This window comes from Aythya ferina (assembly GCF_964211825.1).
Source record: "Aythya ferina genome assembly, chromosome: 5".
Classification (NCBI taxonomy): Eukaryota; Metazoa; Chordata; class Aves; order Anseriformes; family Anatidae; genus Aythya; species Aythya ferina.
Window position 1 is genome coordinate 60,098,031 of NC_140301.1, and position 20,582 is coordinate 60,118,612.

The following is a 20,582-nucleotide window of genomic DNA, read 5'->3' on the forward strand; positions in this document are numbered from 1 at the left end:
GTGGGTGGTGGTGAGGGACAGGGAAAAAGAGGTGGAGAAAGAGGAAGATTCCCTTTGACACAGTCAGGGCAGGACATGAACAGAGGAGTTCGTTACTTGCTCCAAGCAAATAGCTGCCTGGGAGATGGCAAAGGAAGGTTAAGTTTATGCAGAAGGTGTAGGACCCATTTTTAGCTCAGGAAGCAAAGTTTATATGAGGATAAGGCCTGTGGGTTCCTCTCCACCCTCAAACTTTTGATCCAGCTTGCCAATTTAAACCACATTCAGAAGAGGGGTAGATGCCTCCAAGATAACGCTCCTGCTGATTTGTTTCTCATGAACAGACAAAGAAAAATTCATCACCTGCATAAAGAGGAGGCAAACCCAAGCAAGCACCTCTGAAAGGGAGAAAGAGGAGGAATGTCTTTATCTGCTCCTGTTGGCCCATGTCTGGCTGCTGGCTCAGCACGCCCTTATCTCCCACCTGGCCAGCACTCATAAGGGCAGAGAGCTATGAGCCATAGATGTTTCTGAGTCACTTTTCATCAGTTAGTGCCCTAGGCTTCAATGCAAATCTTTTTCCCAAATTCACACCAAGGGGAACACAACAGAGTCGGTACCCTGGGCTTGTGAGTAGGTGAGGAACTGGGACTGAAGGAGGGAATGTTTGAACCTAAATACCAGGGGATAGCTCTAAGAGAGACCTTAAAGATGGTTCACCCTATAATGAGGTAGAAAACCACTTAAAATAAATAAATAAAATGCTGTAAGTAATTGATAGAGCTGAACAGTTTGGCTCCTGCAGCAGTCCTTCTGCTTCCTGCTGAAGGAAACTCAAGGACACTCCAGCAATTAGGACATTGAGTTGGAGATTAGGACACCCACATTCAGCCTCTCTGCCACAAATTTCCTTGGTGGCAAACCTGTGCAAGCTTTCTGTCTTCTGCCAGCTTTCCATTCATCCAACACCCCATCCCCAAAACTATCAATAAACCATTACATTCCCTACTGATCTGATCATGCTCAAGGTCTTCGGGTTGTTTCTCTTAGGGCAACAAAGCTGGCAATGCAGTCACCGATGCAGTGGTGCTTTTACCAAAACCAGGCAGCCGTGCAGCTGTGATCCCAGGACCAAAGCACTCCTTGCCCAGCAGCACCAGCTTCCTCCAGCACTCTCAGCCCGCAGCACTCTCTCCCTTGGCTGTTTTTCAGAGCTCTGGAGCCGGTGCTCTTTCATCTTCATCCCTGGCTTCCTGATGTGCCTCCGTATCTGTTTTCAGGGTGTTTTTTTTTTCAATTGCTCCTTCCTTATCTACCCTGTCCCCAGTGGTCCTACGTAACCGTGCTGTCACCAGAACTCTATTTAAGCAAACAGCACCTGGTGAAAGCCCTTCTCATGAGCACGGTACATTCGGGGAGAGGTCAGGACTGTCTCAAAACCCCTGTCCTTTGGGGAATAGTTACCATTTCCAGGCCAGATCTATAGGAAGGGATAACATCAGTGTGGAGCAACTGATACAATTTGAAAGACTTCGATCTTTGTCTCAGGAACAAACCCTTCCTCAGGCTTGAAATATTAGCATTGCAAACCACAACAGCTGAGCACTTTGTGATTTTTCCACTGACGGGGAGACTGGCTGGGAAAGCAAGAGCTAAGGTCCCATCTCCCTATCACGCTTAAAGTCAGAGACAGATATTTTGGTGTTCAGCCCAGTTTCTCAGCGCTGGGTGTGGTGAAGGGCTGCAGCCCCAGCAACCCTCTAAGAATTTGCAAAAGAAGCAGCATCGCACAGCCCCGCTTGCAGAGGGCAGGATGGGGGTGAGCCTCCCCTCCAGACCCGCTCAGGAGCACAGCAGCATTGGTGCCAAATCCTAATTCTGAGATGCCTGAGGACCCCGCTAATTGGGCAGAATTGTTTGCTCAGACAAGCAGGAAGTAGCCTTTGGCCAGGAAGAGGAATTATTGCGGCTCCCCAAGGACCTCTGCAGTGTGGTTTCTGGCCTGTCTCCACTCTGCTTTTTGTTTAAAATAGTCTTCATCGGCACTTGCCTTCCGTCCTCCTGTCGAGCCCCGCAGACAGCACGCGTAGACGTGCTAACGGCCCTGTCAGCAACCCCGTCCCAACCCCTCTGAATGCAGAGCAAAGCAGCAAAACCCCACATGCACTTGCTTTAAAATGAAGCCACTCAGCCAGAATAATGCAAAACCATTGGTAATGCCACCATCCTTCTGGATCTGTCAGAATTCAATAGCCTGGCAGTGGACTTCAAGTCCTCCAGCTCCAGGATGGGATCCATCCACCTGAGAACTTCCCCAGGGCAACGTGATGAATTGAGCAGGAAGGGCTTGTTGGTCCCATGTGTGCTCTCCCAAATATATTTCTCCTGAAGTTTCTCACAGGAATTAAAGTTCAAATTCTGACAGTGCACACAAAAGATGAGGTTTTGCCAGATCTCCAAAGACCTGCCTCCGCTACTGCAAGACAATTATATTTCTTGTTCCTGGAGGGTGACAGTAAATGGCCGGCAGCTCTTTGGAGATAAACAACGAAGCCGAGACAGAGTTTTATGGTAAGTAACCTCACCAAGGTCAGGGCACAGCACTGAAGCTGACCCCTGCACATTTACCTCACAGGGCACTTCAGTTTTGCTGTCTCGTTTATACTTTTCCCTCAGGATATTGGATGAGCCCTGGTTCCCCTGGGGCTGAGAAAAAGATAAAAAATGTTAGCGGTAAGGACAAGACCAAACAATCCTCTTCAAGGGGAAGATACCTCTGTAGGGGCTAAAACAGCTGTTCTTTGTATAGTTGACCAACACAGATGTATATTCTTCTCCCCACTGGCAGAAGATAGTGTAAACCATGGAGACAGGCCTGCGCCTTGCAGGAAATGCTGTCACCAGAAAAACTGTGTCACTAGGAAAGTGTGTTAGGCTCATGTAAATCTACCGAGTCCTTTCACAGCAAAACTATGGAGGAGGAAATGCTTATAATGCCAGCAAGTTAACAACATGTTTATAGGAGACATTCTACTGCTGGTAAAAGCCCAAGTACAAAAACACAGCTCAGAGTTTGGGGCCAGTAAATTTAATGTGAAATCAGAAACAAACAAACCAAACAAATCCCAAACCCAAAGTGCTTGCAGAAATATGTTGTGCTTTATTATGGATGATTATACAAGGAGATATTCTTTTTTTTTTTTTTCTTTTTCTTTTTCTTTTTCTTTTTCTTTTTCTTTTTCTTTTTCTTTTTCTTTTTCTTTTTCTTTTTCTTTTTCTTTTTCTTTTTCTTTTTCTTTTTCTTTTTCTTTTTCTTTTTCTTTTTCTTTTTCTTTTTCTTTTTCTTTTTCTTTTTCTTTCTTTTCTTTTTTTTTTTTTTTTTTAAGAAGCCCATCTCCAGAACAAAAATGTTTAAATCATTAACCATTACATCTGAAAAAGCGCGGCTGAAAAGTGAACTGAAACACATTTTGCATTCTGCCATGCACATGCAAAACCAAAAGCTACAGCTGAAATGAGGGAGTTGTTGGATACTTCCCAAAGCAGTTGTGGAGATTTTGGCCAACCAGTATTTCAGGACAGACCCTGAAGGGATGCAGATGTCCAGCCTGTGAGCCCCAGTGTTTCGAAATACAGTCGATGAGGTCTGTGGAAGACCTGGTAGGGTTTTTCTCTGCCACCATCCTTACACCTCCCCTTCAAATGAGACAAACAAGAAGTTTAGATAATGGCTTCTTTTACCTACTGTCTGTTGAATTTTTCATCAGGAGACTTCCAACGTTACACACTGTATTAACTTCATCCGAGCAAAAGAAGTTAGAGTTAAGGAGAGCAGAGAACTCCCAGCAGTTTTCTCTCTCCCTGTTTTTTCTTGTATTATTTTTTTTTCTTTATTTCAGGGAGATTTTCAAGCAACAGAGTACTACAAACACAACTTGAATCTCTGATGTAGGTGGGGCAGGAACTTATATTATCTTCAGCTAATATAAGTGAGCATGAAATAACAGCAGTCTTTGGATTTACATAGCTACATATCTACCCTCTGACCATCCGTGCCCTCCTCTCTTTCTGCAAAATCCCCTCGGGCTTTGAATATACATTATGAAGAAACAGAGAAGACGGCACAAGCCCATTATTTCAGCTTGCGTGTCACTTAAGGAATGAGGATATTTTCTTTAATAGGGTGTTTGCTGGCTGTTTACTGAAGGAATCGTCTCTTGCTGGAGGTCATTGTCAACTGCACCGTGAGATTTGCTTTACCAAAGCAGGAGGCTGCTAAGTGCAACAAAAGCAGTGTCTGGAAGGCCTGAAGAATCAACTTTCCAAAGTGTGTTTTTTTTTTCTTTTTTTTTTTTTTTTTCCTTTTTTATTGTATTTTATTTTTTTCACAGAGGATGTTGCTTTAACCTAGATATCTACTTGGAAAATATATTTTCTGTTCCTAGGTTGTTTGACTTTAGGAGAACAATAAATTCCCAAGAGTTCTTACAAAGATCAGTCATGCCTCGTTGTTTTAATGGCATATTTTGAAGTTTTGCCTCCAGAATATTGATAAGAATCAAAGTAACTTTTGATATATGGTGTTAGATATGCTCCAGGAATAAGATCCCTCTCAAGTCAGACTGTCTGCAGACAACTCAGACCACCCACTTCCAGCTTAAGCGCAGCCTGTTCAAAGTCTGCAGCAATTCAGATCAGAGCAGTAGCTGTCTGCTCAAACTGTGGGATCTTGGCATTCATCAGACATGTCCAGCGCACATCTGATAACACAGCCTAAACTGCCCAGGGCCATTTGAAGGCAGGTGAGGGAGAGCTAGGAAATATCAAAGTTGGAAACAGCCTAATCTTCAACTCAGCGCACTGCAGATTTTGAATTTCACACGCATTCCTCAAAATTCCCCAAGTCCCAAAAGCTTTAATCCAGTCACTTTGCAACATATGTGTGTTTTATTTAAAAATAAATTATTCAGTATTACTTTTCCTTTCTTGTATCCAGCTGGCAACATTTTCGGTTAGTTCTACAGGAGCCAACATAACCTCCTATTAGTTACAGCATTGTCCGTTTGTCTACATATTCAACTAATTTTCTGCAAAGCCTCTGGACAATGCATGCAGTGGACTTTTCAGGCAGTTACCCCAGTGCTCCGGGGACTTCCCTGATGCTGCCGTGACTTTTGCCATGCGTCTCCTAGGCTCTTTGCCAACAATATGTAGAGATGGGCACATAACCTAGAGGGATCAAGTTGCCTACAGCGGCTCCGAGCTACCACTCAGCAGCTGATCTGGGGGCTCAGACTGTGGGAGAGGCTGTTCTGAAAGATGAAAGAAATACCTTCGAGTCAGTATGAGCTAATGCAACGGGTGTGGGCTCGGATCAGACACACAAGGTAGCTGCTGAAGTGCCATTTAGGGATGGTAACTTCCTATTCAGCGGTAGATCAGTCGAATCCCTGTAAAATCTACATTAAACTAACGTGTAAGTGACACCACAAAGGGAAACAGGCAACTACATCAGACAGTGCTATGGAAACGTCAGTGCTGAGCTTGGTTGCTGTCAGAAAACCCCGTGCAAGGAGAATGCTAAGAAACATTTGATCAGGAGCAGAGAGTCAGCCAGCAAGCCTCACCAGACAGCTACATGAGACTACGACAGGCTCCACCTTGAATAGTGCGTTCGTTCATCTTTCACCAGCTCAGTAAGGTGACAGTGAACCAGGCACGGCACAGACAAGGGTGGCCAAGAGATTTGCAGGTACAGGACCTGCTCAATATGAGGTGACTGAGCGTTGTTAACCTCAGAAGAAGGAGAAAAGGGATAAAATGAAGCTCACGAATGACCCAAGGGAGGTGACTGGGAGGTTTTACTCAAGACCCCCCATTTAGCAAAACCTGAGGGGCAGCTTGGGGAATTGTCAGTGGCAGGTTGAAACAACACCAGCAAGTAGCCACAAAAAAGAGTTGCTTCATTGTGCACCATGGGTTTAACCACGGTTCTCCTCACCCCAAGGCACAAAAATGGCTGGAATATGACTCCTTGCTTATGCAATCTTTGGGCCATATTCATAGGAGAAATGTCCTTCAAGGGACTGTTAAAGACAAGAAAAAGACAAGACAAGACAAGAAAAGAAAGCACTACATATTAGAAAAAAACTGGAAGAGAGGGAGTAAAGGTACTTCAGGTAATGACATCTCCCCTTGCTTGATGTCTCCTCCCGTGGCCTTCTCATGAAGGATCTGCTCTCCTGCAGCTGACCACATGCTGAACCAAGGTGCTTTGGAGCAGGATTAGCTCTCCCCTCTGCTGTACCCTGCAAGGAGAAGTGTGTTTGAGGAATGATCCCCCCCCCCATTTCACGTACTTCGGCTTCCCTGCAATGCACTGCACATCCTGGCTGCCCAGGGCTCCTTTCTCGTGCTTGCTGTGTATGTAAATGTGAGGGGACGACGGCAGCGTGCGGTGATGAAATGGTTGTTTCAAGAGGCCAGCAGTGGCTCTGAGAGTTATTGCAGCTCTCCCCCATTTATTTTCTCCAGCTTCACATATTTTCAATAGCTGCTCAGCCACATCCTTACCTATAACACAGGGCTCCTTTCAGCAGTGCTCAGGGGAGGGAGGGGTTGCAAATCAGATGTTGCTTCTGAGGGAGCTCTCTTTGCTCCAGGGTGACACGGCTTTTACTTCTAGCAGCTTTTCTAAGAGGGTTTCCATCTGTGCACATCAGGAGCCCTGGATCCCAATGGCCTCTGGTGGCTGGCACACACTGACAGCCATGTGTCCTTCTCCACCAAGTCCAGTGGCCACCACGGTCTGGAGGCTCCAGTTTGCCACCATGAGCTGAGGACATCGTCTGGTGAAGGATAAGCTGCAGGACCACAGCAGCATGGGGATGTGGAGGGAAAAGCTCCACAGGGTCTTGCTCCCAGATTTCCCCATTCAGTCCCATGACAGCATCTGAGAGGCTCCCTCCCCATTTTATCTCTGGTCTTGGAGGTGTTGGTGAAGGTAAACAGGAGTCCTGGTGGCCAGAGCACAGCAAACGGGAGGTGACGTCGCTTTTTGCCGGGAAGAAACAGTTCTGTCTCTCTGCATTCTGGAGAAAAACACCACAAAAACACTGAAAACTAAACGGAGAGAAACACATCCTGGCTGCAATTTTGACCATTTGCCCCAGCAATCCACGTTTTGGGAGTTATTTTTCATATGTGACAGGAGTGCCAGCTGGAACATAGGCCCGAACTGGAAGGTGACTGGTGGCAAGGTGGAGGGACACCACAGGGAGCTCGGGGCCCCTGGGGCTACAGCTTGCTCCAGCAGTGATCCCATACTGGGGTTTGCTGCTTGTCCTCACCTCCCACAGTGAACCCCATCCCTCCTCACACCGGTGTCTCCTCTGCTCACCATCACTTTGTTCTCCCTGGTGTAGAGCAGTGGAGATCTTCACAGAATTGCTGTTTTTCCATAGGATGTCACGGCGGAAAATATCCCTGTGCTGGATTTCAGGGTCGAGCTGAAATTACAGAAATATCCAGCACCAATGTTAAGCAGATGATTAAATATGAAAATGAGAGTTTAAAAAGAGTATTATTGATCTCACATAATGGAAAGCAGTTTCCGTGTTCTAGCTGAAAAAAAAAAAAATCCAAATTAGACAGCCCCTTATTAAAAAACTTCCACTCTATTTCTTGGTCTAGTGAAATTCCCAAGTGCAATTTTTATTCTGCTCTCTTAAATGATCATCTCCTTTTAATCATCAGAAAGAAAATTAACCTGCTGAACAAAGACACTTTCAGCATTTTCATATTCAGCAGCATAAGAAGAAGACAAACTTAACGTTCAAACATCAAAATTGCTGTGAAACAAAAAGAGAGACAAAGACACTCCGGGGGAGGGGGGAAAAAATGTTTCTCCAAAACACAGCAATGCACAAAACTTCCCTGGATGCCCACCTGCACAGCCTGTCGCTTGTCACATCCCGTCCCCACCCTAACCAGAACAGCAATTTATCACCACGTCGCTTCATTGCTTTATTATCCGTAAACACGGCAAAGGCCCACGCCTGTAAAAAAGCAGGTTTAAGGGGGTAATTAAAGCAGAATAATTGACCAGCTTGAGGCTGCAGCAGGGAGCGCAGTGCCAATCTGGTATTTTTATTAACACGAGCGCGCCGTGACAAATGAAGGCAACAGTGGGTTGGGGCGGGGGGTGCTCGGTGCAAAACCACTGCAGAGCTGAATTCGGGAGGCTGAGCTCTTTAATCTCCCCCTGCTTGGCTGGGAAGGTCCCCAGAGAGGCTGGGTGTTTGTAGATTAATCAGAGGCATCTATTTGCTCCCGAGCGAAAGGGCTCCCTTCTTCGCACGTCCGAGCAAGGTCATCACTCGGTGCCGGGAGCTCTCGAACGCGCCGCGGCGCCCTCCGCTTGCTCATTAGTATTCCACACCTCACATGGGTTAAATTTGCCATTTCATTTAGAAGGCTCCTGTTTGCATTTTTCTTCCGTATCGTAGGCCTCATCAGAAGAAACAGGTGCTACTGGTAAAGATCCAATAAGCATTTATACATATTTATAGCAAACGCCGGACACGGCCTTTTGCTTAAAATTCTGAATATTCAGCGAGTGGCTCGTTCTGTGCATTAGAAAAGAAAGAAAGGGGAAAGAAAGGCTAATTTGGAATTAGTGCTGTAAATATTTGCAGAAAATGAGGCGGTAAAAATCACAGTAGAAAAGATTTGTGCTGCATGCATTGGCTAGAGAGAGAGGCACAGATACACAGAGCCATAGCCAGCCTGGACCTGGAGCAAGCTCTGGTTCAACTGGGTGAACCTGAAGCCCAGTTCTTACCATTATATATTCCAAATAAATAATAAATCAAGGTACTAATGGGTTAATGCTGATGTCCAGTGCTGTTCAGAGCAGCCCATAAGAAGCTGCTTGCTTCCTGCCACAGCTTCTGCTCCATAAACCCAAGGCGCAGACCCAGCCACCGCCACGATGGAGAAAACCCACCCTGATTCCTGCAGTGCAGGAACTGGCCACAACTCATCCTCTTTTTTTTTTTTTTTTTTAAGTAATAATAATTACAAAGGTCTTTCTTGCCGACATCTGTTTCTAGGTCTAATTCATTCCGAACCCAGTCCTGTGCCATCAAGGCCATCAGCCGTTTTTGCTTTTAATTGCCTATTCCGAGCATTAATGTGTGCCCATGTTCTTAGGGAGGCTGTTAAAAGGTAAACTCTTAAAATTCCCAGGCTCTCGTAATAACACAGAAAATGTCATTCTTAACACCAGCTAGACTGGTGCCACAATTACCCATTGACTGGCTTGGCTTTAACGTTATATCGCTTCCTGGCATTTGAAATATTCAGTAAAAAACATATATAAATAAATAAAAAATCTGCTCTCACCAGGAAACAGAGAGAGAGAAAGTCCCAGAGCCTCTAAGCGCTCCTTACAAAGAGTCTCTTAAAATCCTTCCATGAAAAAAAAAAAAAGAAAAAAAGAAAAAAAAAAGAAAATAAAGGAAACCCAGCTAATAACACTTTTCCACATAAATAATGTAGTTTGTAACTGGCCTTTGGAGAAAGCTGAGCCCAACAGAGGTCCCTTTGTAAGGTCGAGCACTGATTGCCTGCTGCTGGGTGCTTTCATGATGATAGCTTTTCATGCAGCGGCATTGCAGCGCACTAAAAATTAATAAGCCAGGCTGCCTCCTCCCGGCAGCCCTGAGCTGAGATGGATGTAACCCCGGCAGATGTCAAGCACAAGGACCACAGTCTTTCCCCAGTGGCTTTTTGGGGGGCTTGCAGGCTGCCCCTGCCCACACAAGCTCAGGTCCCCACTGATTTGCCTCTGCCCTCCTGCAGTAATAAGGAGCAAAGGACACGGCTACCTGCAATGGCAGGAGAGGGGATTTGATGACCCCTCATGTTGCCTTTCTCCTGTCCTTAATGAAGCACTGATATAAGCCCTAATGCACGTGTGTCCTCGGAGAGGAGGCTGCTATTAAAGTCCCAGGGGTGGCTGGGCCAGGCTGCACTGCCAAGCTGCAGAGGCATTTAGAAGAGATTCCCCCCTCCCAGAAAAATAGTGCCCACCATTCTCCCTCCCCCCACATTAATGCTTGCAAAAATAACCATTAAATCCTTCTTTTCCAGTTCCCAACACGAAGGTGTGGATGCCAAGTGACACCTCTCAGCCCTGGTGGGCACCCAAACCTCCTCTGCTGCACCTCCTGGTCTTGTGATGCTGTTTTTGGGGTGCTGGGGACTCTCTAGGATCTTGTGGGAGTTCGAGACAGCCAGCGTAGCTGGGTGGTACCCCACACTCACAAGCTTCAGGGAGCAATTAATACTGGTGCTTGCCCAGGACAAGGCCAGGGAAGCTGATGGAGGCAGGATTCACCAAAGGCAGGCAAGGGGGAAATTGCACCTGCAGCCCCTCCTAACAAGAGGTGTTTCCCTGGTCTTCAAGTCTGCGATGCTCAGCTTTAGGTTCACCCTCTGTGAGGCACATTGCTCCTCCTGGCTCACTGAACAGCGTGGTGGCAAAGGTCACAGCTCCTTAGAGCACATGAGGAACCCCAAGAACACCAAGTTTCGTGGCCTAAATGGAAAAGCAGAATGCCTAAAGCAGAAATCAGGGGCTGAAAGGCAACCGAGTGCCCAGCTTGAGTGCTAGGCTTACAGCTCCATTTTCAGAGGGAATGAATGAAAATGTGCATGTTATTTGGTATCTCGTCTTTCTTAGCAAGAAATCCTTGGCAAAAAATCATTGTAGTCTGCAAGCAGAGACAGATCTGGCTCTTAGATGCATGTTGAATGTGTAAGTGATAGGTTAGAGTCATGAAGAAGCTTCAAATCTAAGAGCTGAGAATATCTCTCTTTTAAATGCGAGCACGAACCTTGACACCAAGCGCAATATTGCTTCCCTGAGAAAACCTCCGCAGAAGAGCTCTATTTTCTGACAGCCAACATCCGAAATTAAACAGCTTCCACGTGTGTCAATAAAAGGAATTGGCTTCATTATTTGCAGTCCCTCAGTGATCATTTCTGGTCCCCTTTGGTAAATGTCATTACGCTTCCAGACAGCCATCTGCACCGTGGGCAACCGTGCTGGTGGGGGAGGGAGCCAGAGGGACAGGAGATGGAGACAGTCCTGTCCCCCAGGCGAGGGCAGGAGGTGTGGGCAGCCTCTGGTGGATTCCCATCATCTTAGATGGTGTTTAGAGCCTGCTAGATCAGCACAGGGTGCTGAGTGAAACCAGGCTCTGGTGTATTAATACAGCCCGGTCCAATGTCCACTGCAGCTAGAGAGGCTGCAGGTTCCTGGTTCCAGTTCTGCCTCCTGTTCACTCCCCCAAGCAGTTTCTGCACCTTTTCCTTACTCTTTTCACAACCTGCTGAGCCTTGCACAGAGCTCTTCCCTTTTATTCCCCACCAAGCTGAAGGTTATCGATGGCAAACCCAGGGAATTGCTCAGCCAGCGCAGGAGGCGGGCAGCAGCAGGGTGAGCTGTGCCCAGCATGGTGCAGCTGCAAGCACGCATCGGGCCCTACCCTAACTCCAAAATGAGCTCCCAAATGCAGCCTCTCAAGGAAAAAAAAAACCCCTTGGCTATATCTTGGGGTTCTTCTAGTGGGGCTGGACCTGCGGCTCTGGTAAACACCAGCAACCACGCAAACCATGCGTGAGGGGAGGGTCGTGCTCCATGCACTCATCTCTGAAATGTCACGGCCCTTTTCCTGCTTGTGCCCTGGCACACGACCTTGTTCACAGCACTGTGCAGTAGCTACCCAAAAAAAGGTGTGAGGCAGGACTGGAGGAACGTCTGATCTTGGCCCAGGTCTGCTGGCAAGCCTTCCGCCGTACATTATGAATGCATATTGAATTGGACAGACCCTTGCTGGGGCCTCCCTCCCATTCAAACAGCCTCGCACGCAGTAAATCTACCTGGATAGTGAGTTAAAAAAAAAAAAAAAAAAAAAAAAAAAAAAGTATTTAGTTCCTTTTCCATAATGACAAATGTTGGTTTAAAAACATTAATTGCTAGTCAGTTTGTTGGGGTTGCTAATTGGCAGCAGAGCTGTTGCTAACCGAGAGCAGCATGAGGAAAGGGACAAGAGAAGAGGTAGGACCAGCTCCAATCCCTCTCTCTCCCCTGGCCCAGGACTGCTTCCCAATTCCCTCTCCATAACTAACAGCAAAAGCAGGCACAGCATTTTCTGTAGCAAAACTGTCTGTGCATTGAAAAATTAGCAGCTAAACTTTGCTTTCCAGCAAATGCCAAACTGCTTCTCATTCACTCCAGCACTGCAGCTTTTCGTAGTTTATTATTTATGCCTCCTCTCAGAGTTTCCCACCTGCACCACCTCTATCAATGGGCATGAAATAGAAATCAATAGCAGCTGTGGGTCCAGCAGTGCTGGTGTTAGACCCCAGCCAGGAAGCAGTGGATGATGCTGCTGAGAAAACAGGAGGGCTTTGTGCATGCCTGGAGGTGAGCTGGGCTCACTCCCCTGCTTAGGGTCACAGGCAGCTGGTCCTGGCCATCCCCTCGCCCTGGTGCACATCTGCCTCACCCATTCCCTTCAGAGATCTGGTCTTCCAAACTGTCAGCAACAGAGGTTTTTACAGGCAAAACGTGAGTGTTTTGTTATCCACCTTATGAAAAAGTTGTTCCTCAACTCATGGTTCAGAGCATGCAAGCTCTCCCTGTTGGCATCCTGAGGGTCGGTCCAGCACAGCACAGAGAAGCTACGCTTGGAGATGGATGGCTAAGTCTGTGTGAAATAACGGTTCGACTTTGCAGAAGTATTTCTGCCATCAATTGGCTCATAAAATTTATATATAAGACAGAAAGAGTGATCCTAGGTCTTCAAAAGGAAAGGGGATGCGTGATGCAGTATCCAACTCATCTCCAGGAAAAAGGCAAGGGTTTGTCTCTCTATGCATCTGAATTTTAGACCCAACAGCTTCACCTCTTCTCCCTTAGTAGATTTAAGAGCAATCCAATGTTTCTGCCATGGGTCCACCAGCTGGCCGTAGAGCAGGACTGGAGGTGGGTTGTACTTTTGGGGTACTTCCATGGGGTTATGCAGCATTCCCCACTGCATGACTCTGCAGGGAGCAGCTTGCTGAAACCTGGTGCCTCCAGGATTAATGGTGAGGTCCCATCGGGTTGCTCTGAAAACACAGTGGAAGGAGGGTGGTTCCTGACAGCTGCCGGGCTCCTGCCACCCAGTACCCCCATTGCTAGCAGCATTCCTGCTCCCTGTTGTCACACCTCATCCCCGGCTGCTGAGGACGTGCCCACAGCTCACCGTGTTTCTTTGATGCTTGGTGGTGCAAACAGGCTGGGAAGGGCACTGCTGAGAGGCAGCAAAAGAGCTGTAAGGATGGAAAAACTAATAGGGGAGAGAGAGAGAGAGAGAGAGAGAGCTGCTGGAAGTACTCATGCATGGCTTCAGGCTTTTGTGCCAGCCCATGGGCACTGAGAGTCCTGGGGCTGCACAGGCTCTGCCCCACACCTGGCACGGAGAAATGCAGGCGAAAATAGAGGATGGAAAGCACGGAAGACCTGAGACTGCATTAAATTGTATCTAAATGCAAATAACTCCTCTGTGTCAGAAAGGAATGCTGAGAGCGAAGGCTCCTGAGCTGCATCCTTGAGGCTGCACGTGTCCTCAGCCTCCTACATATGGAAAACTTTGTGTATCCTGCTCTGAGCCGTAGGGCTGGGAGGAAACGAGGCTCCTCCGGGCCTCTCCGCCAGTTCCCACCCCAGGGCAGGAACTGGAGGTGCGAGTGCTGGGAGGGTTGCTGAGTGTGGATCAAATTGCTCTGCAAACAGCCAAGGGGAAGAGCTTCCCTCCTCGTCAGGGAGAAACTGGGCTCAGGCAAGAGAAACATAGCCCACGGGTGCCTGATGCTGAAAGCACATCCTTCCCCCAGCAGGTATTTAGAGCGCTGGTAATTAATCTACCAGACATTATCCTCCCTTCTCTTCTGTTTAGCAGTGAAACAGAAGAGTCTGTACAAACCTCAGGTTCAGGCGGGATGCATTGGCCTGAAACCATCCAGGTTTGAAAGGCGATGGCCTGACAGCCTGTATCGATGGCTGCAGGAATTTCTCTGTGGTAGGAAAAGGAAACCAACACCTCTGAAAGGGGCAAGGAAAGCATCCAGAGACACACTCATGAAATGTGAGAGAGCAGCAGAGGCACACATCCATCCCTGGGGGTCTCACCCCCAAAAGCAGCATCCCCTCTCTAACTTGGAGAGCTGATTTAGCAACAGCAGGCTCAGGCTTTTTTGACTTATGAGCCATAAGCATCCCCAAGAATTAAAAATATGTATATTAAAAAAGCCTCATGTCTTATAAGGCAAATGAATAGTACAGCTGGGATCTGTTTCTCATTCCTTGCATAGAGCGCTCCTGCACTGTGCTGTTTCCACATTTAGGATAGATAAACCTGTGCTGTATTTGCAAGAATCCCTCTGCCATCACAAGGGAGAGAGAAAGGGAAGACTTGTAACAAAATCTCACAAATTACACACACACAGCACCCTCCTAAATGCTGGAGCTTAGTGGGAGAGATCGCAGCTCCGGAGCCTCCCAGCCCCTGTTCCTGAGCTCCCAGCCTGTTTCCAGAGTCTCCACACTTGGGGTAAGGTGTACAGGGGAAGTTCTTACCTCACCCCAAATGTTTATGCCTGGAGCATACCCAGAAGCACCTCCCTAACTCTAGGGCACTGAAAACCAATGTCAGGAGCAGGTCCTCAGCCCTGGTCTCGGGAGAGCCCCAGGAAGGCAGCAGGGTGGGCAGCAGCTAGGTGGGAGCATAGCAGTGACACAGCCAGCTACATGGCACAGCTGGTGAGGAGATTGTAAATCAGGAATAAAATATGAAGCACACATGAATGCAGGCCCTGCTGCCAATAATTTCCACTCTTGGCTCGATTACCATTGCTCTTTTTGCAGCTGCACACATGCAGTCATTACAGAGCATTTTGGCTAAACACATTTTGTCTTCTTTTTATGTCTGCCAGCTGAATCAAAGGTCTTCATGCAAGTAGTGTGCTCCATGACATAATCCATGACACTTTCCTGGGGAGCTCTGGTTCCCATACAGCAATAAATTGATTACAGCATGAGAAGACATGCAAGATCCTCATCTGCCTCCAAGGAAACAGAGGCACAAATGTTGTCCTCAGCAAAGGCTACACTACTTTATTTCAAAGGGAAAGCAGGGATGAACTGGGATGTGGTTAACTTGGTGAACTAGTGTCACAGATAAAAACTACCTTCCCTCTGTGGGAATTTTCTGGCAATGCTATCTGAGCACACACCTCACACCTTTTTCCTGGTATGTGCCACACACGAGGTCATGCAGCAGGGTTGTTTGTTTCTGAACCCCATACACTGAGTGCAGCAAGGCGAGGAGAGAGGCACAGCAAGGGACCTCTGCTGCCCCCAAAGCCGGAGTGTGGGCAGAGGATTACAGCATGGCAAACCACCAGAGTGGCCATATCCGTCAGTCTAACCCATGTCATGCCTCCAGGGATGACAAAGAGGGGATGGCTAGGAGGAAGTCTAAGCTCAGGGAAGCAGCGACCAATATTGCCCCAGCTTCTAGTCATTTTCACTACAGGGGCTTCCCAAGACAGTTGTGGTATCTGAAAGCCAGAAACATTACCTGAAAGCCAGACCTGAAGTCCAAATCAAGAAGAAAAAAAAAAAAAAAAAAAAGAAAACAAACAAACAAACAAAAAAAAACAACACAGACACATACACACACATAAAAAATTCTGCTCAGCCTGCATGGCACACAGAGCACTCGTGAGGTTTGTGGTCCAAGCTCTTCCTTCTCCCGTTAAGTCCTCCAAAGTCAATGTCTGAGGTTACCCGGCTAATAGAGCTAGAAGACATGATTGTCCTGACACTGATAAGCACATCTGTAACCCCAAATCTAATTGTTCCGCGACCCCTGTGATATTTAGTCATGGGAAGGCTTGCTGTTTTAGAGTTCCCTCAGGTAAAACCATGCCAGACTGCTGCTGAATTGCTGCCAGCTTGTATTAAGGCCTTCCAAATGGACTTCTGTGTTGCCAAAAATACATCCAATTAATCTCAAAATAAATCTTGAAAATCTCAGATGGAAGAATTCAGTCAAAATCTTAGTCCATTTACCACTGAGAAACCAAGGTATTTGTAACCTTTTCAAACAGAAAACTCCCAAACTGCCCGTCAGTCTTGAAACAAACTTTGGCCTCTCATCTTCACCCCCTGACTCTCAAATACCAGGTAGAGCTGGTGACTGGCTAGGGACCCATGGATTTAGACATGTGAAATCCTTTCAGGTGCCGGACCAACCTCAAACAAAGCCAGAGCAATGTGACTCCCTGATGAGAGCTGCAGCGTGCAGTGCATGGAGAGTGACCCTCAGCCCCTGAGCTGGCGTGAGCTGCAGGACACCCCACAAGTGAGACTCTGGCCTCACATGTGCTTGGCTCTGCACCTACAGATGCAGAAAAACAAAAATGATGCAGGAAAAAGTCAGTCCAGAAACCTTTCTGTACACACCAGAGGTCACACATCAATATGCAACTCTTTTCCCATGAAGCCAAGAAGGCTTCGAAGAGCTGTTTGATGGAAACAGGGAGAGCATGCCAGAGGAAGGCTCCCTTTCTCATCCAAACTTGGTCTTATGGAAAGGTTTTGGGATGTCTGCTGTTGCAAGACCCACTTGCAGAAGTATCTTGATTCTCAGAGCTGAATTCACGCTTGGCCTGTTCTAAATTCGGCTATAAAAGCAAGGTGTCCAGACGCAGGCTTGGAGACTTTCTTGAAATATCTTTGCTACAAAAGTGTTCTGGAAAGTGACTTAGTGGAGGAAAAGAGGATGACCTTACCAAATCATCAAGTGTTATTTTTTCAAGTTAGTCCCCCAGTGATTTTCATTTACCTCCTGGTAAATAAAACTACATGTATGTTACCTCTCAGGACAGAGTCTAGCCCACAATTTTCTTTTGCCTGTTCACAGTCAAAAGAAATGTTCCAGCCACAATGGCAAAGGTTTTAAATGTGTATTCTTGTGTTTGTCAAACTTATCCAGCATTACCCTGATCACTGCTAAGCAGTTTCAAGGGGACTTTTACACCAAAAATGTAACCCAGCCCGTTACGAAACAGGAGGGAACCAACATGCAGGAGAGCTCCTCTGCAGGTGAGCACTGAGATGGCCCTGCAAGGATGCCCAAGCAGGGCCAAGTGCTCTCAGGTGTGCAGATCAGCATGCGCTGGTAACAGCAGCTCCCTGGTGCCTGTGCTACATTCATTTTGGCTTGCATTGGCTCTCTGGGAGGTGTTCTGTTTTTTCTTAGCTTTCTCCCGCCTTCTACAATGACACATTTCATCTTTGGGTCTTTCTTAGGAAATGTTGTGCCGCTTCCAGGGACTTCCACTGACCAATATCCCAGTTCCTTGTTGTGCTCCCTTTATCTTCTGCCTCCTCATCCCCTTTCCAAGACTACAGACAGACTGTTGCAAGGAAATCATATTCTTCCTGATTGTTCAGAGAGCAGCTAGTCTCAAGGTCACTCTTGTGCATAAATTGCAGGTATCAGCATATTAGCACCACTACTCAGGCATTCAAAAACAAATCTTAACAGAAGAGCTCATCAGTTTAGCTGTCTCATGGCTAAACCTCACCTTTATGCATGGCTTCCTTTCCTTACTGATTAGAGCACAGTAGATTCATTATTATTATTTTTAATTTGGTTAAATACAACTACACGGTGTCTTTTAATTGCCTTTTTTTTTTTTTTTTTTTTTTTTTTTCCAGTCGAGCTGCCAAGGGATGTAAGCAAATTATATGGCTTTACAATTCTGCCCGCTGCAGACAGACTTGTGTGGCCAGCGTACCAAAGACACTGTGAAAACACTACCTTTTACTGGAAGTGTAAACTCAATAAACCCCCAGGAGAGCAATAAAAATGCAGTAGCCAGCAGATTTAACAAGGACATGCTCAGTGCACAGTGTAATCTTATTATGTGCTTAATGCCCAGTGGAATTACAGGAATTTGATTTAGCAACATCAGATTTCGGTTTCTCAAATTATACTGACTGCTTATAAATTAAGACTGCGATTTGGGATAATTGCTTTTCATTTGCATTGGCAAAGCCCATCTATTATATTTATTCTCACCACACTGTTTATATTTTGGAAGTGTCATGGAGCATTGCCTTTGGGACATAAACTGGGGTGATGGAGGGCTTTCCTTTGCATCAGTGACACTCACGCTCCTTCCCCATTAAGCTGGAGTAAACGTTCTACCCTAGTGATCTTTATATGCTTGAAAGGCCTATTTTACGGTTTCCCAAACCTGACTGAACACAGTGAGAGATGAGTGAGTTTCTGCTGAAGGACCCTGTCTTCTTCTCCATCAATTTTGGGCTGGGACAGCATCGTTGGACAGCCCATGAACTGCAGGTGTGCAGAGCAACGGCGTCCTCACAGCCATTCCAGCATCATGCTCTGGAGTGGTTTCACTTCACATGATCCGTCTTGGCGCTCTGCCACTGCTGTGTGTAAATGAACTGGAGAGAATTAGGCAGTGAGTGATTAATTACCTCTGGGGAGGAGGCGTGCAGCCGCTGAGCTAGCAGGTAACAGCAGTGCTCACAGGGCTGTGAGGCAGATCAATGAGTGGCCATCGAGCTGCGTGAGGGCACGATGAGCACTTGAGCTCTGGGACAAAGCATTCCATCTCTAGAGGACTGAGAGACATAATTAAATGTAATGGAATGAGCAAAGGGCACAGGAATACCTCTAGAAGAAGACAGGAAATACCTTTGCTGCAGACTTTGGCTCCCATGTCTAAGACATCCGTATAATCTTCAATGACTCTCTGTGCGAACCACGGCGTGCAGTAGCATTACTTGATTTACTGAGGATCATTCAGACCAGCTCACACAGCTGTAATTCCCTGGGATATTAACATATTCTGGGCTGGAAAACCTTTTCTGCTCCAAAGTCATTAATAGATCCTAATGAGTTGATTAAAAAATTAACAAGGTAACAATTCAATTAGGTATTGCACCATTGGGCCATGCATGCAGCTGCAATTGGCAAGCACATCAACAGCCTGCTAAATGAGAAGTGCCTCTGTATGCTTCCTGCATGACAGTGAATCCTATGGCTCTCGCCCATGGCTGGGGCGGAAAGTGGCCTTTATGCATTTTCTGAGTGATATTTGCTGCGATACGCAAATATCATTCTTGTTTTGATGAAGTAAAACTGAACCAGCAAGCCTTTCAGCCTGTGATCGAGGCATTAGGTGGCAAGTCAGCTGGAGATAACTCACAGACAGCTACAGAATTTCCATGACTCCACACTCATTTGGAAATTTAACTCATTCCTTAACAATATTATCTAAAATGAGGTCCTCTAGCATTTGCCCTGTCTTCAGCTCATACTTGCTGAGTGAACAAAAGCATTTGAGCGCTAACCCAGCAGCTGCTGCAGCAAGGCTCACATGGGGCTTTCCTGCAATGCTGGGAGCCCTTTCCAAGACATGAATATGAGGTCTGAACTCCATTTCTGCAGCCCTGAGCTCCTCCACAGGTGCTGTGGGATGGCTCACTGGTGGCTAGCAGTAGCCCCAGTGCCATCACATAGTCCATTCAGAGGTCTAAGGCAGGGATTCCTCCAGGCATAGGGCTTCTGCAGGGATGGAAAGGGCTTGCTGTGGCCATGCAGAGCCCCACGGACCCCATAAAGCCCTTGAGAGCCTAACAAGGCACATTCAGGGAGATACCTGCTCTGGAGCTGGTCTTTCAAAGCACAGAAGGGTCCACCCAGCATCAGCAAGAGAGAGACCCAAAACACCATGCTGCTGCTCAGCACTCCCCAGCAGCTGAAGCCATGGAGAGCTGTTATGGCCCCTTTTAACATCTCTCCAGCTCTGCTTCCCAGAAGGATTATGTTCCGAGCTGTGCTCCTGGCACCATTTTGCCTGCACTTTTAATCTGCCCCTTCTGCACTTCAGGAGGTGCAGCTCAGTCACCGTTCCCAGCGTCACGCCTGGCAGATTTGTGTGTGTCAGCTCTGCGTGACCGTGCTGCACCGTGCTGTTAACCTTCATTAAGACATTTTAATAATTGAGCATATGATGCACCAGACATGTAGCCAAATCTTAGAGTGTAACAAAACAGAGGACAATGACATTAGCTGCAGCCTTGGAATAAATACCACCATAAATATCACTAAGCAGGTATCACACGAAAACACCTGCCCTTGACATTAAAAAACAAGCTCAACCACACTGAGAGGGGAAAACAATGCATAATACATTACATCTTATCTGCATCTCAATACCATTAAATGAGCATGGTTAATGCTTTAATAATCTGCCAGGGAACACTGTGGGCTCTGCATCTGAGCTAACCCAAGAGAGAGGAAACGCTCTCATCTGTTGCCTTGAGCAAGAAGAAATACCCCAGGCCACCCTTGGCAAAGAGGGATCTTTGTGAGCAGTGGCGCAGAGAGGGGTTCAGGAGGAGCCAGTTCTGGCATTGGCAATACTTCAAAGAGTGGAATCAC

At 46.9% G+C, this 20,582-nt stretch overlaps 1 long non-coding RNA gene across 2 annotated transcripts in view; it reads right to left on the reverse strand.

Moving 5' to 3' along the window:
* Positions 1 to 3,366: 3,366 nt before the first annotated feature.
* Positions 3,367 to 20,582, reverse strand: part of LOC311437830 — an 81,406-nt gene continuing 64,190 nt past the window's right edge. The window contains exons 2-4 of one of the 2 annotated variants that reach the window (XR_014693746.1): positions 7,379 to 7,487; positions 6,553 to 7,070; positions 3,367 to 6,287 (exon numbers count right to left, since the gene is read on the reverse strand). This is a non-coding gene — a long non-coding RNA (uncharacterized lncRNA). Of the gene's footprint in view, positions 7,071 to 7,378; positions 7,488 to 20,582 lie in introns of both variants that reach the window. The other variant, XR_014693747.1, reaches the window with a different exon arrangement.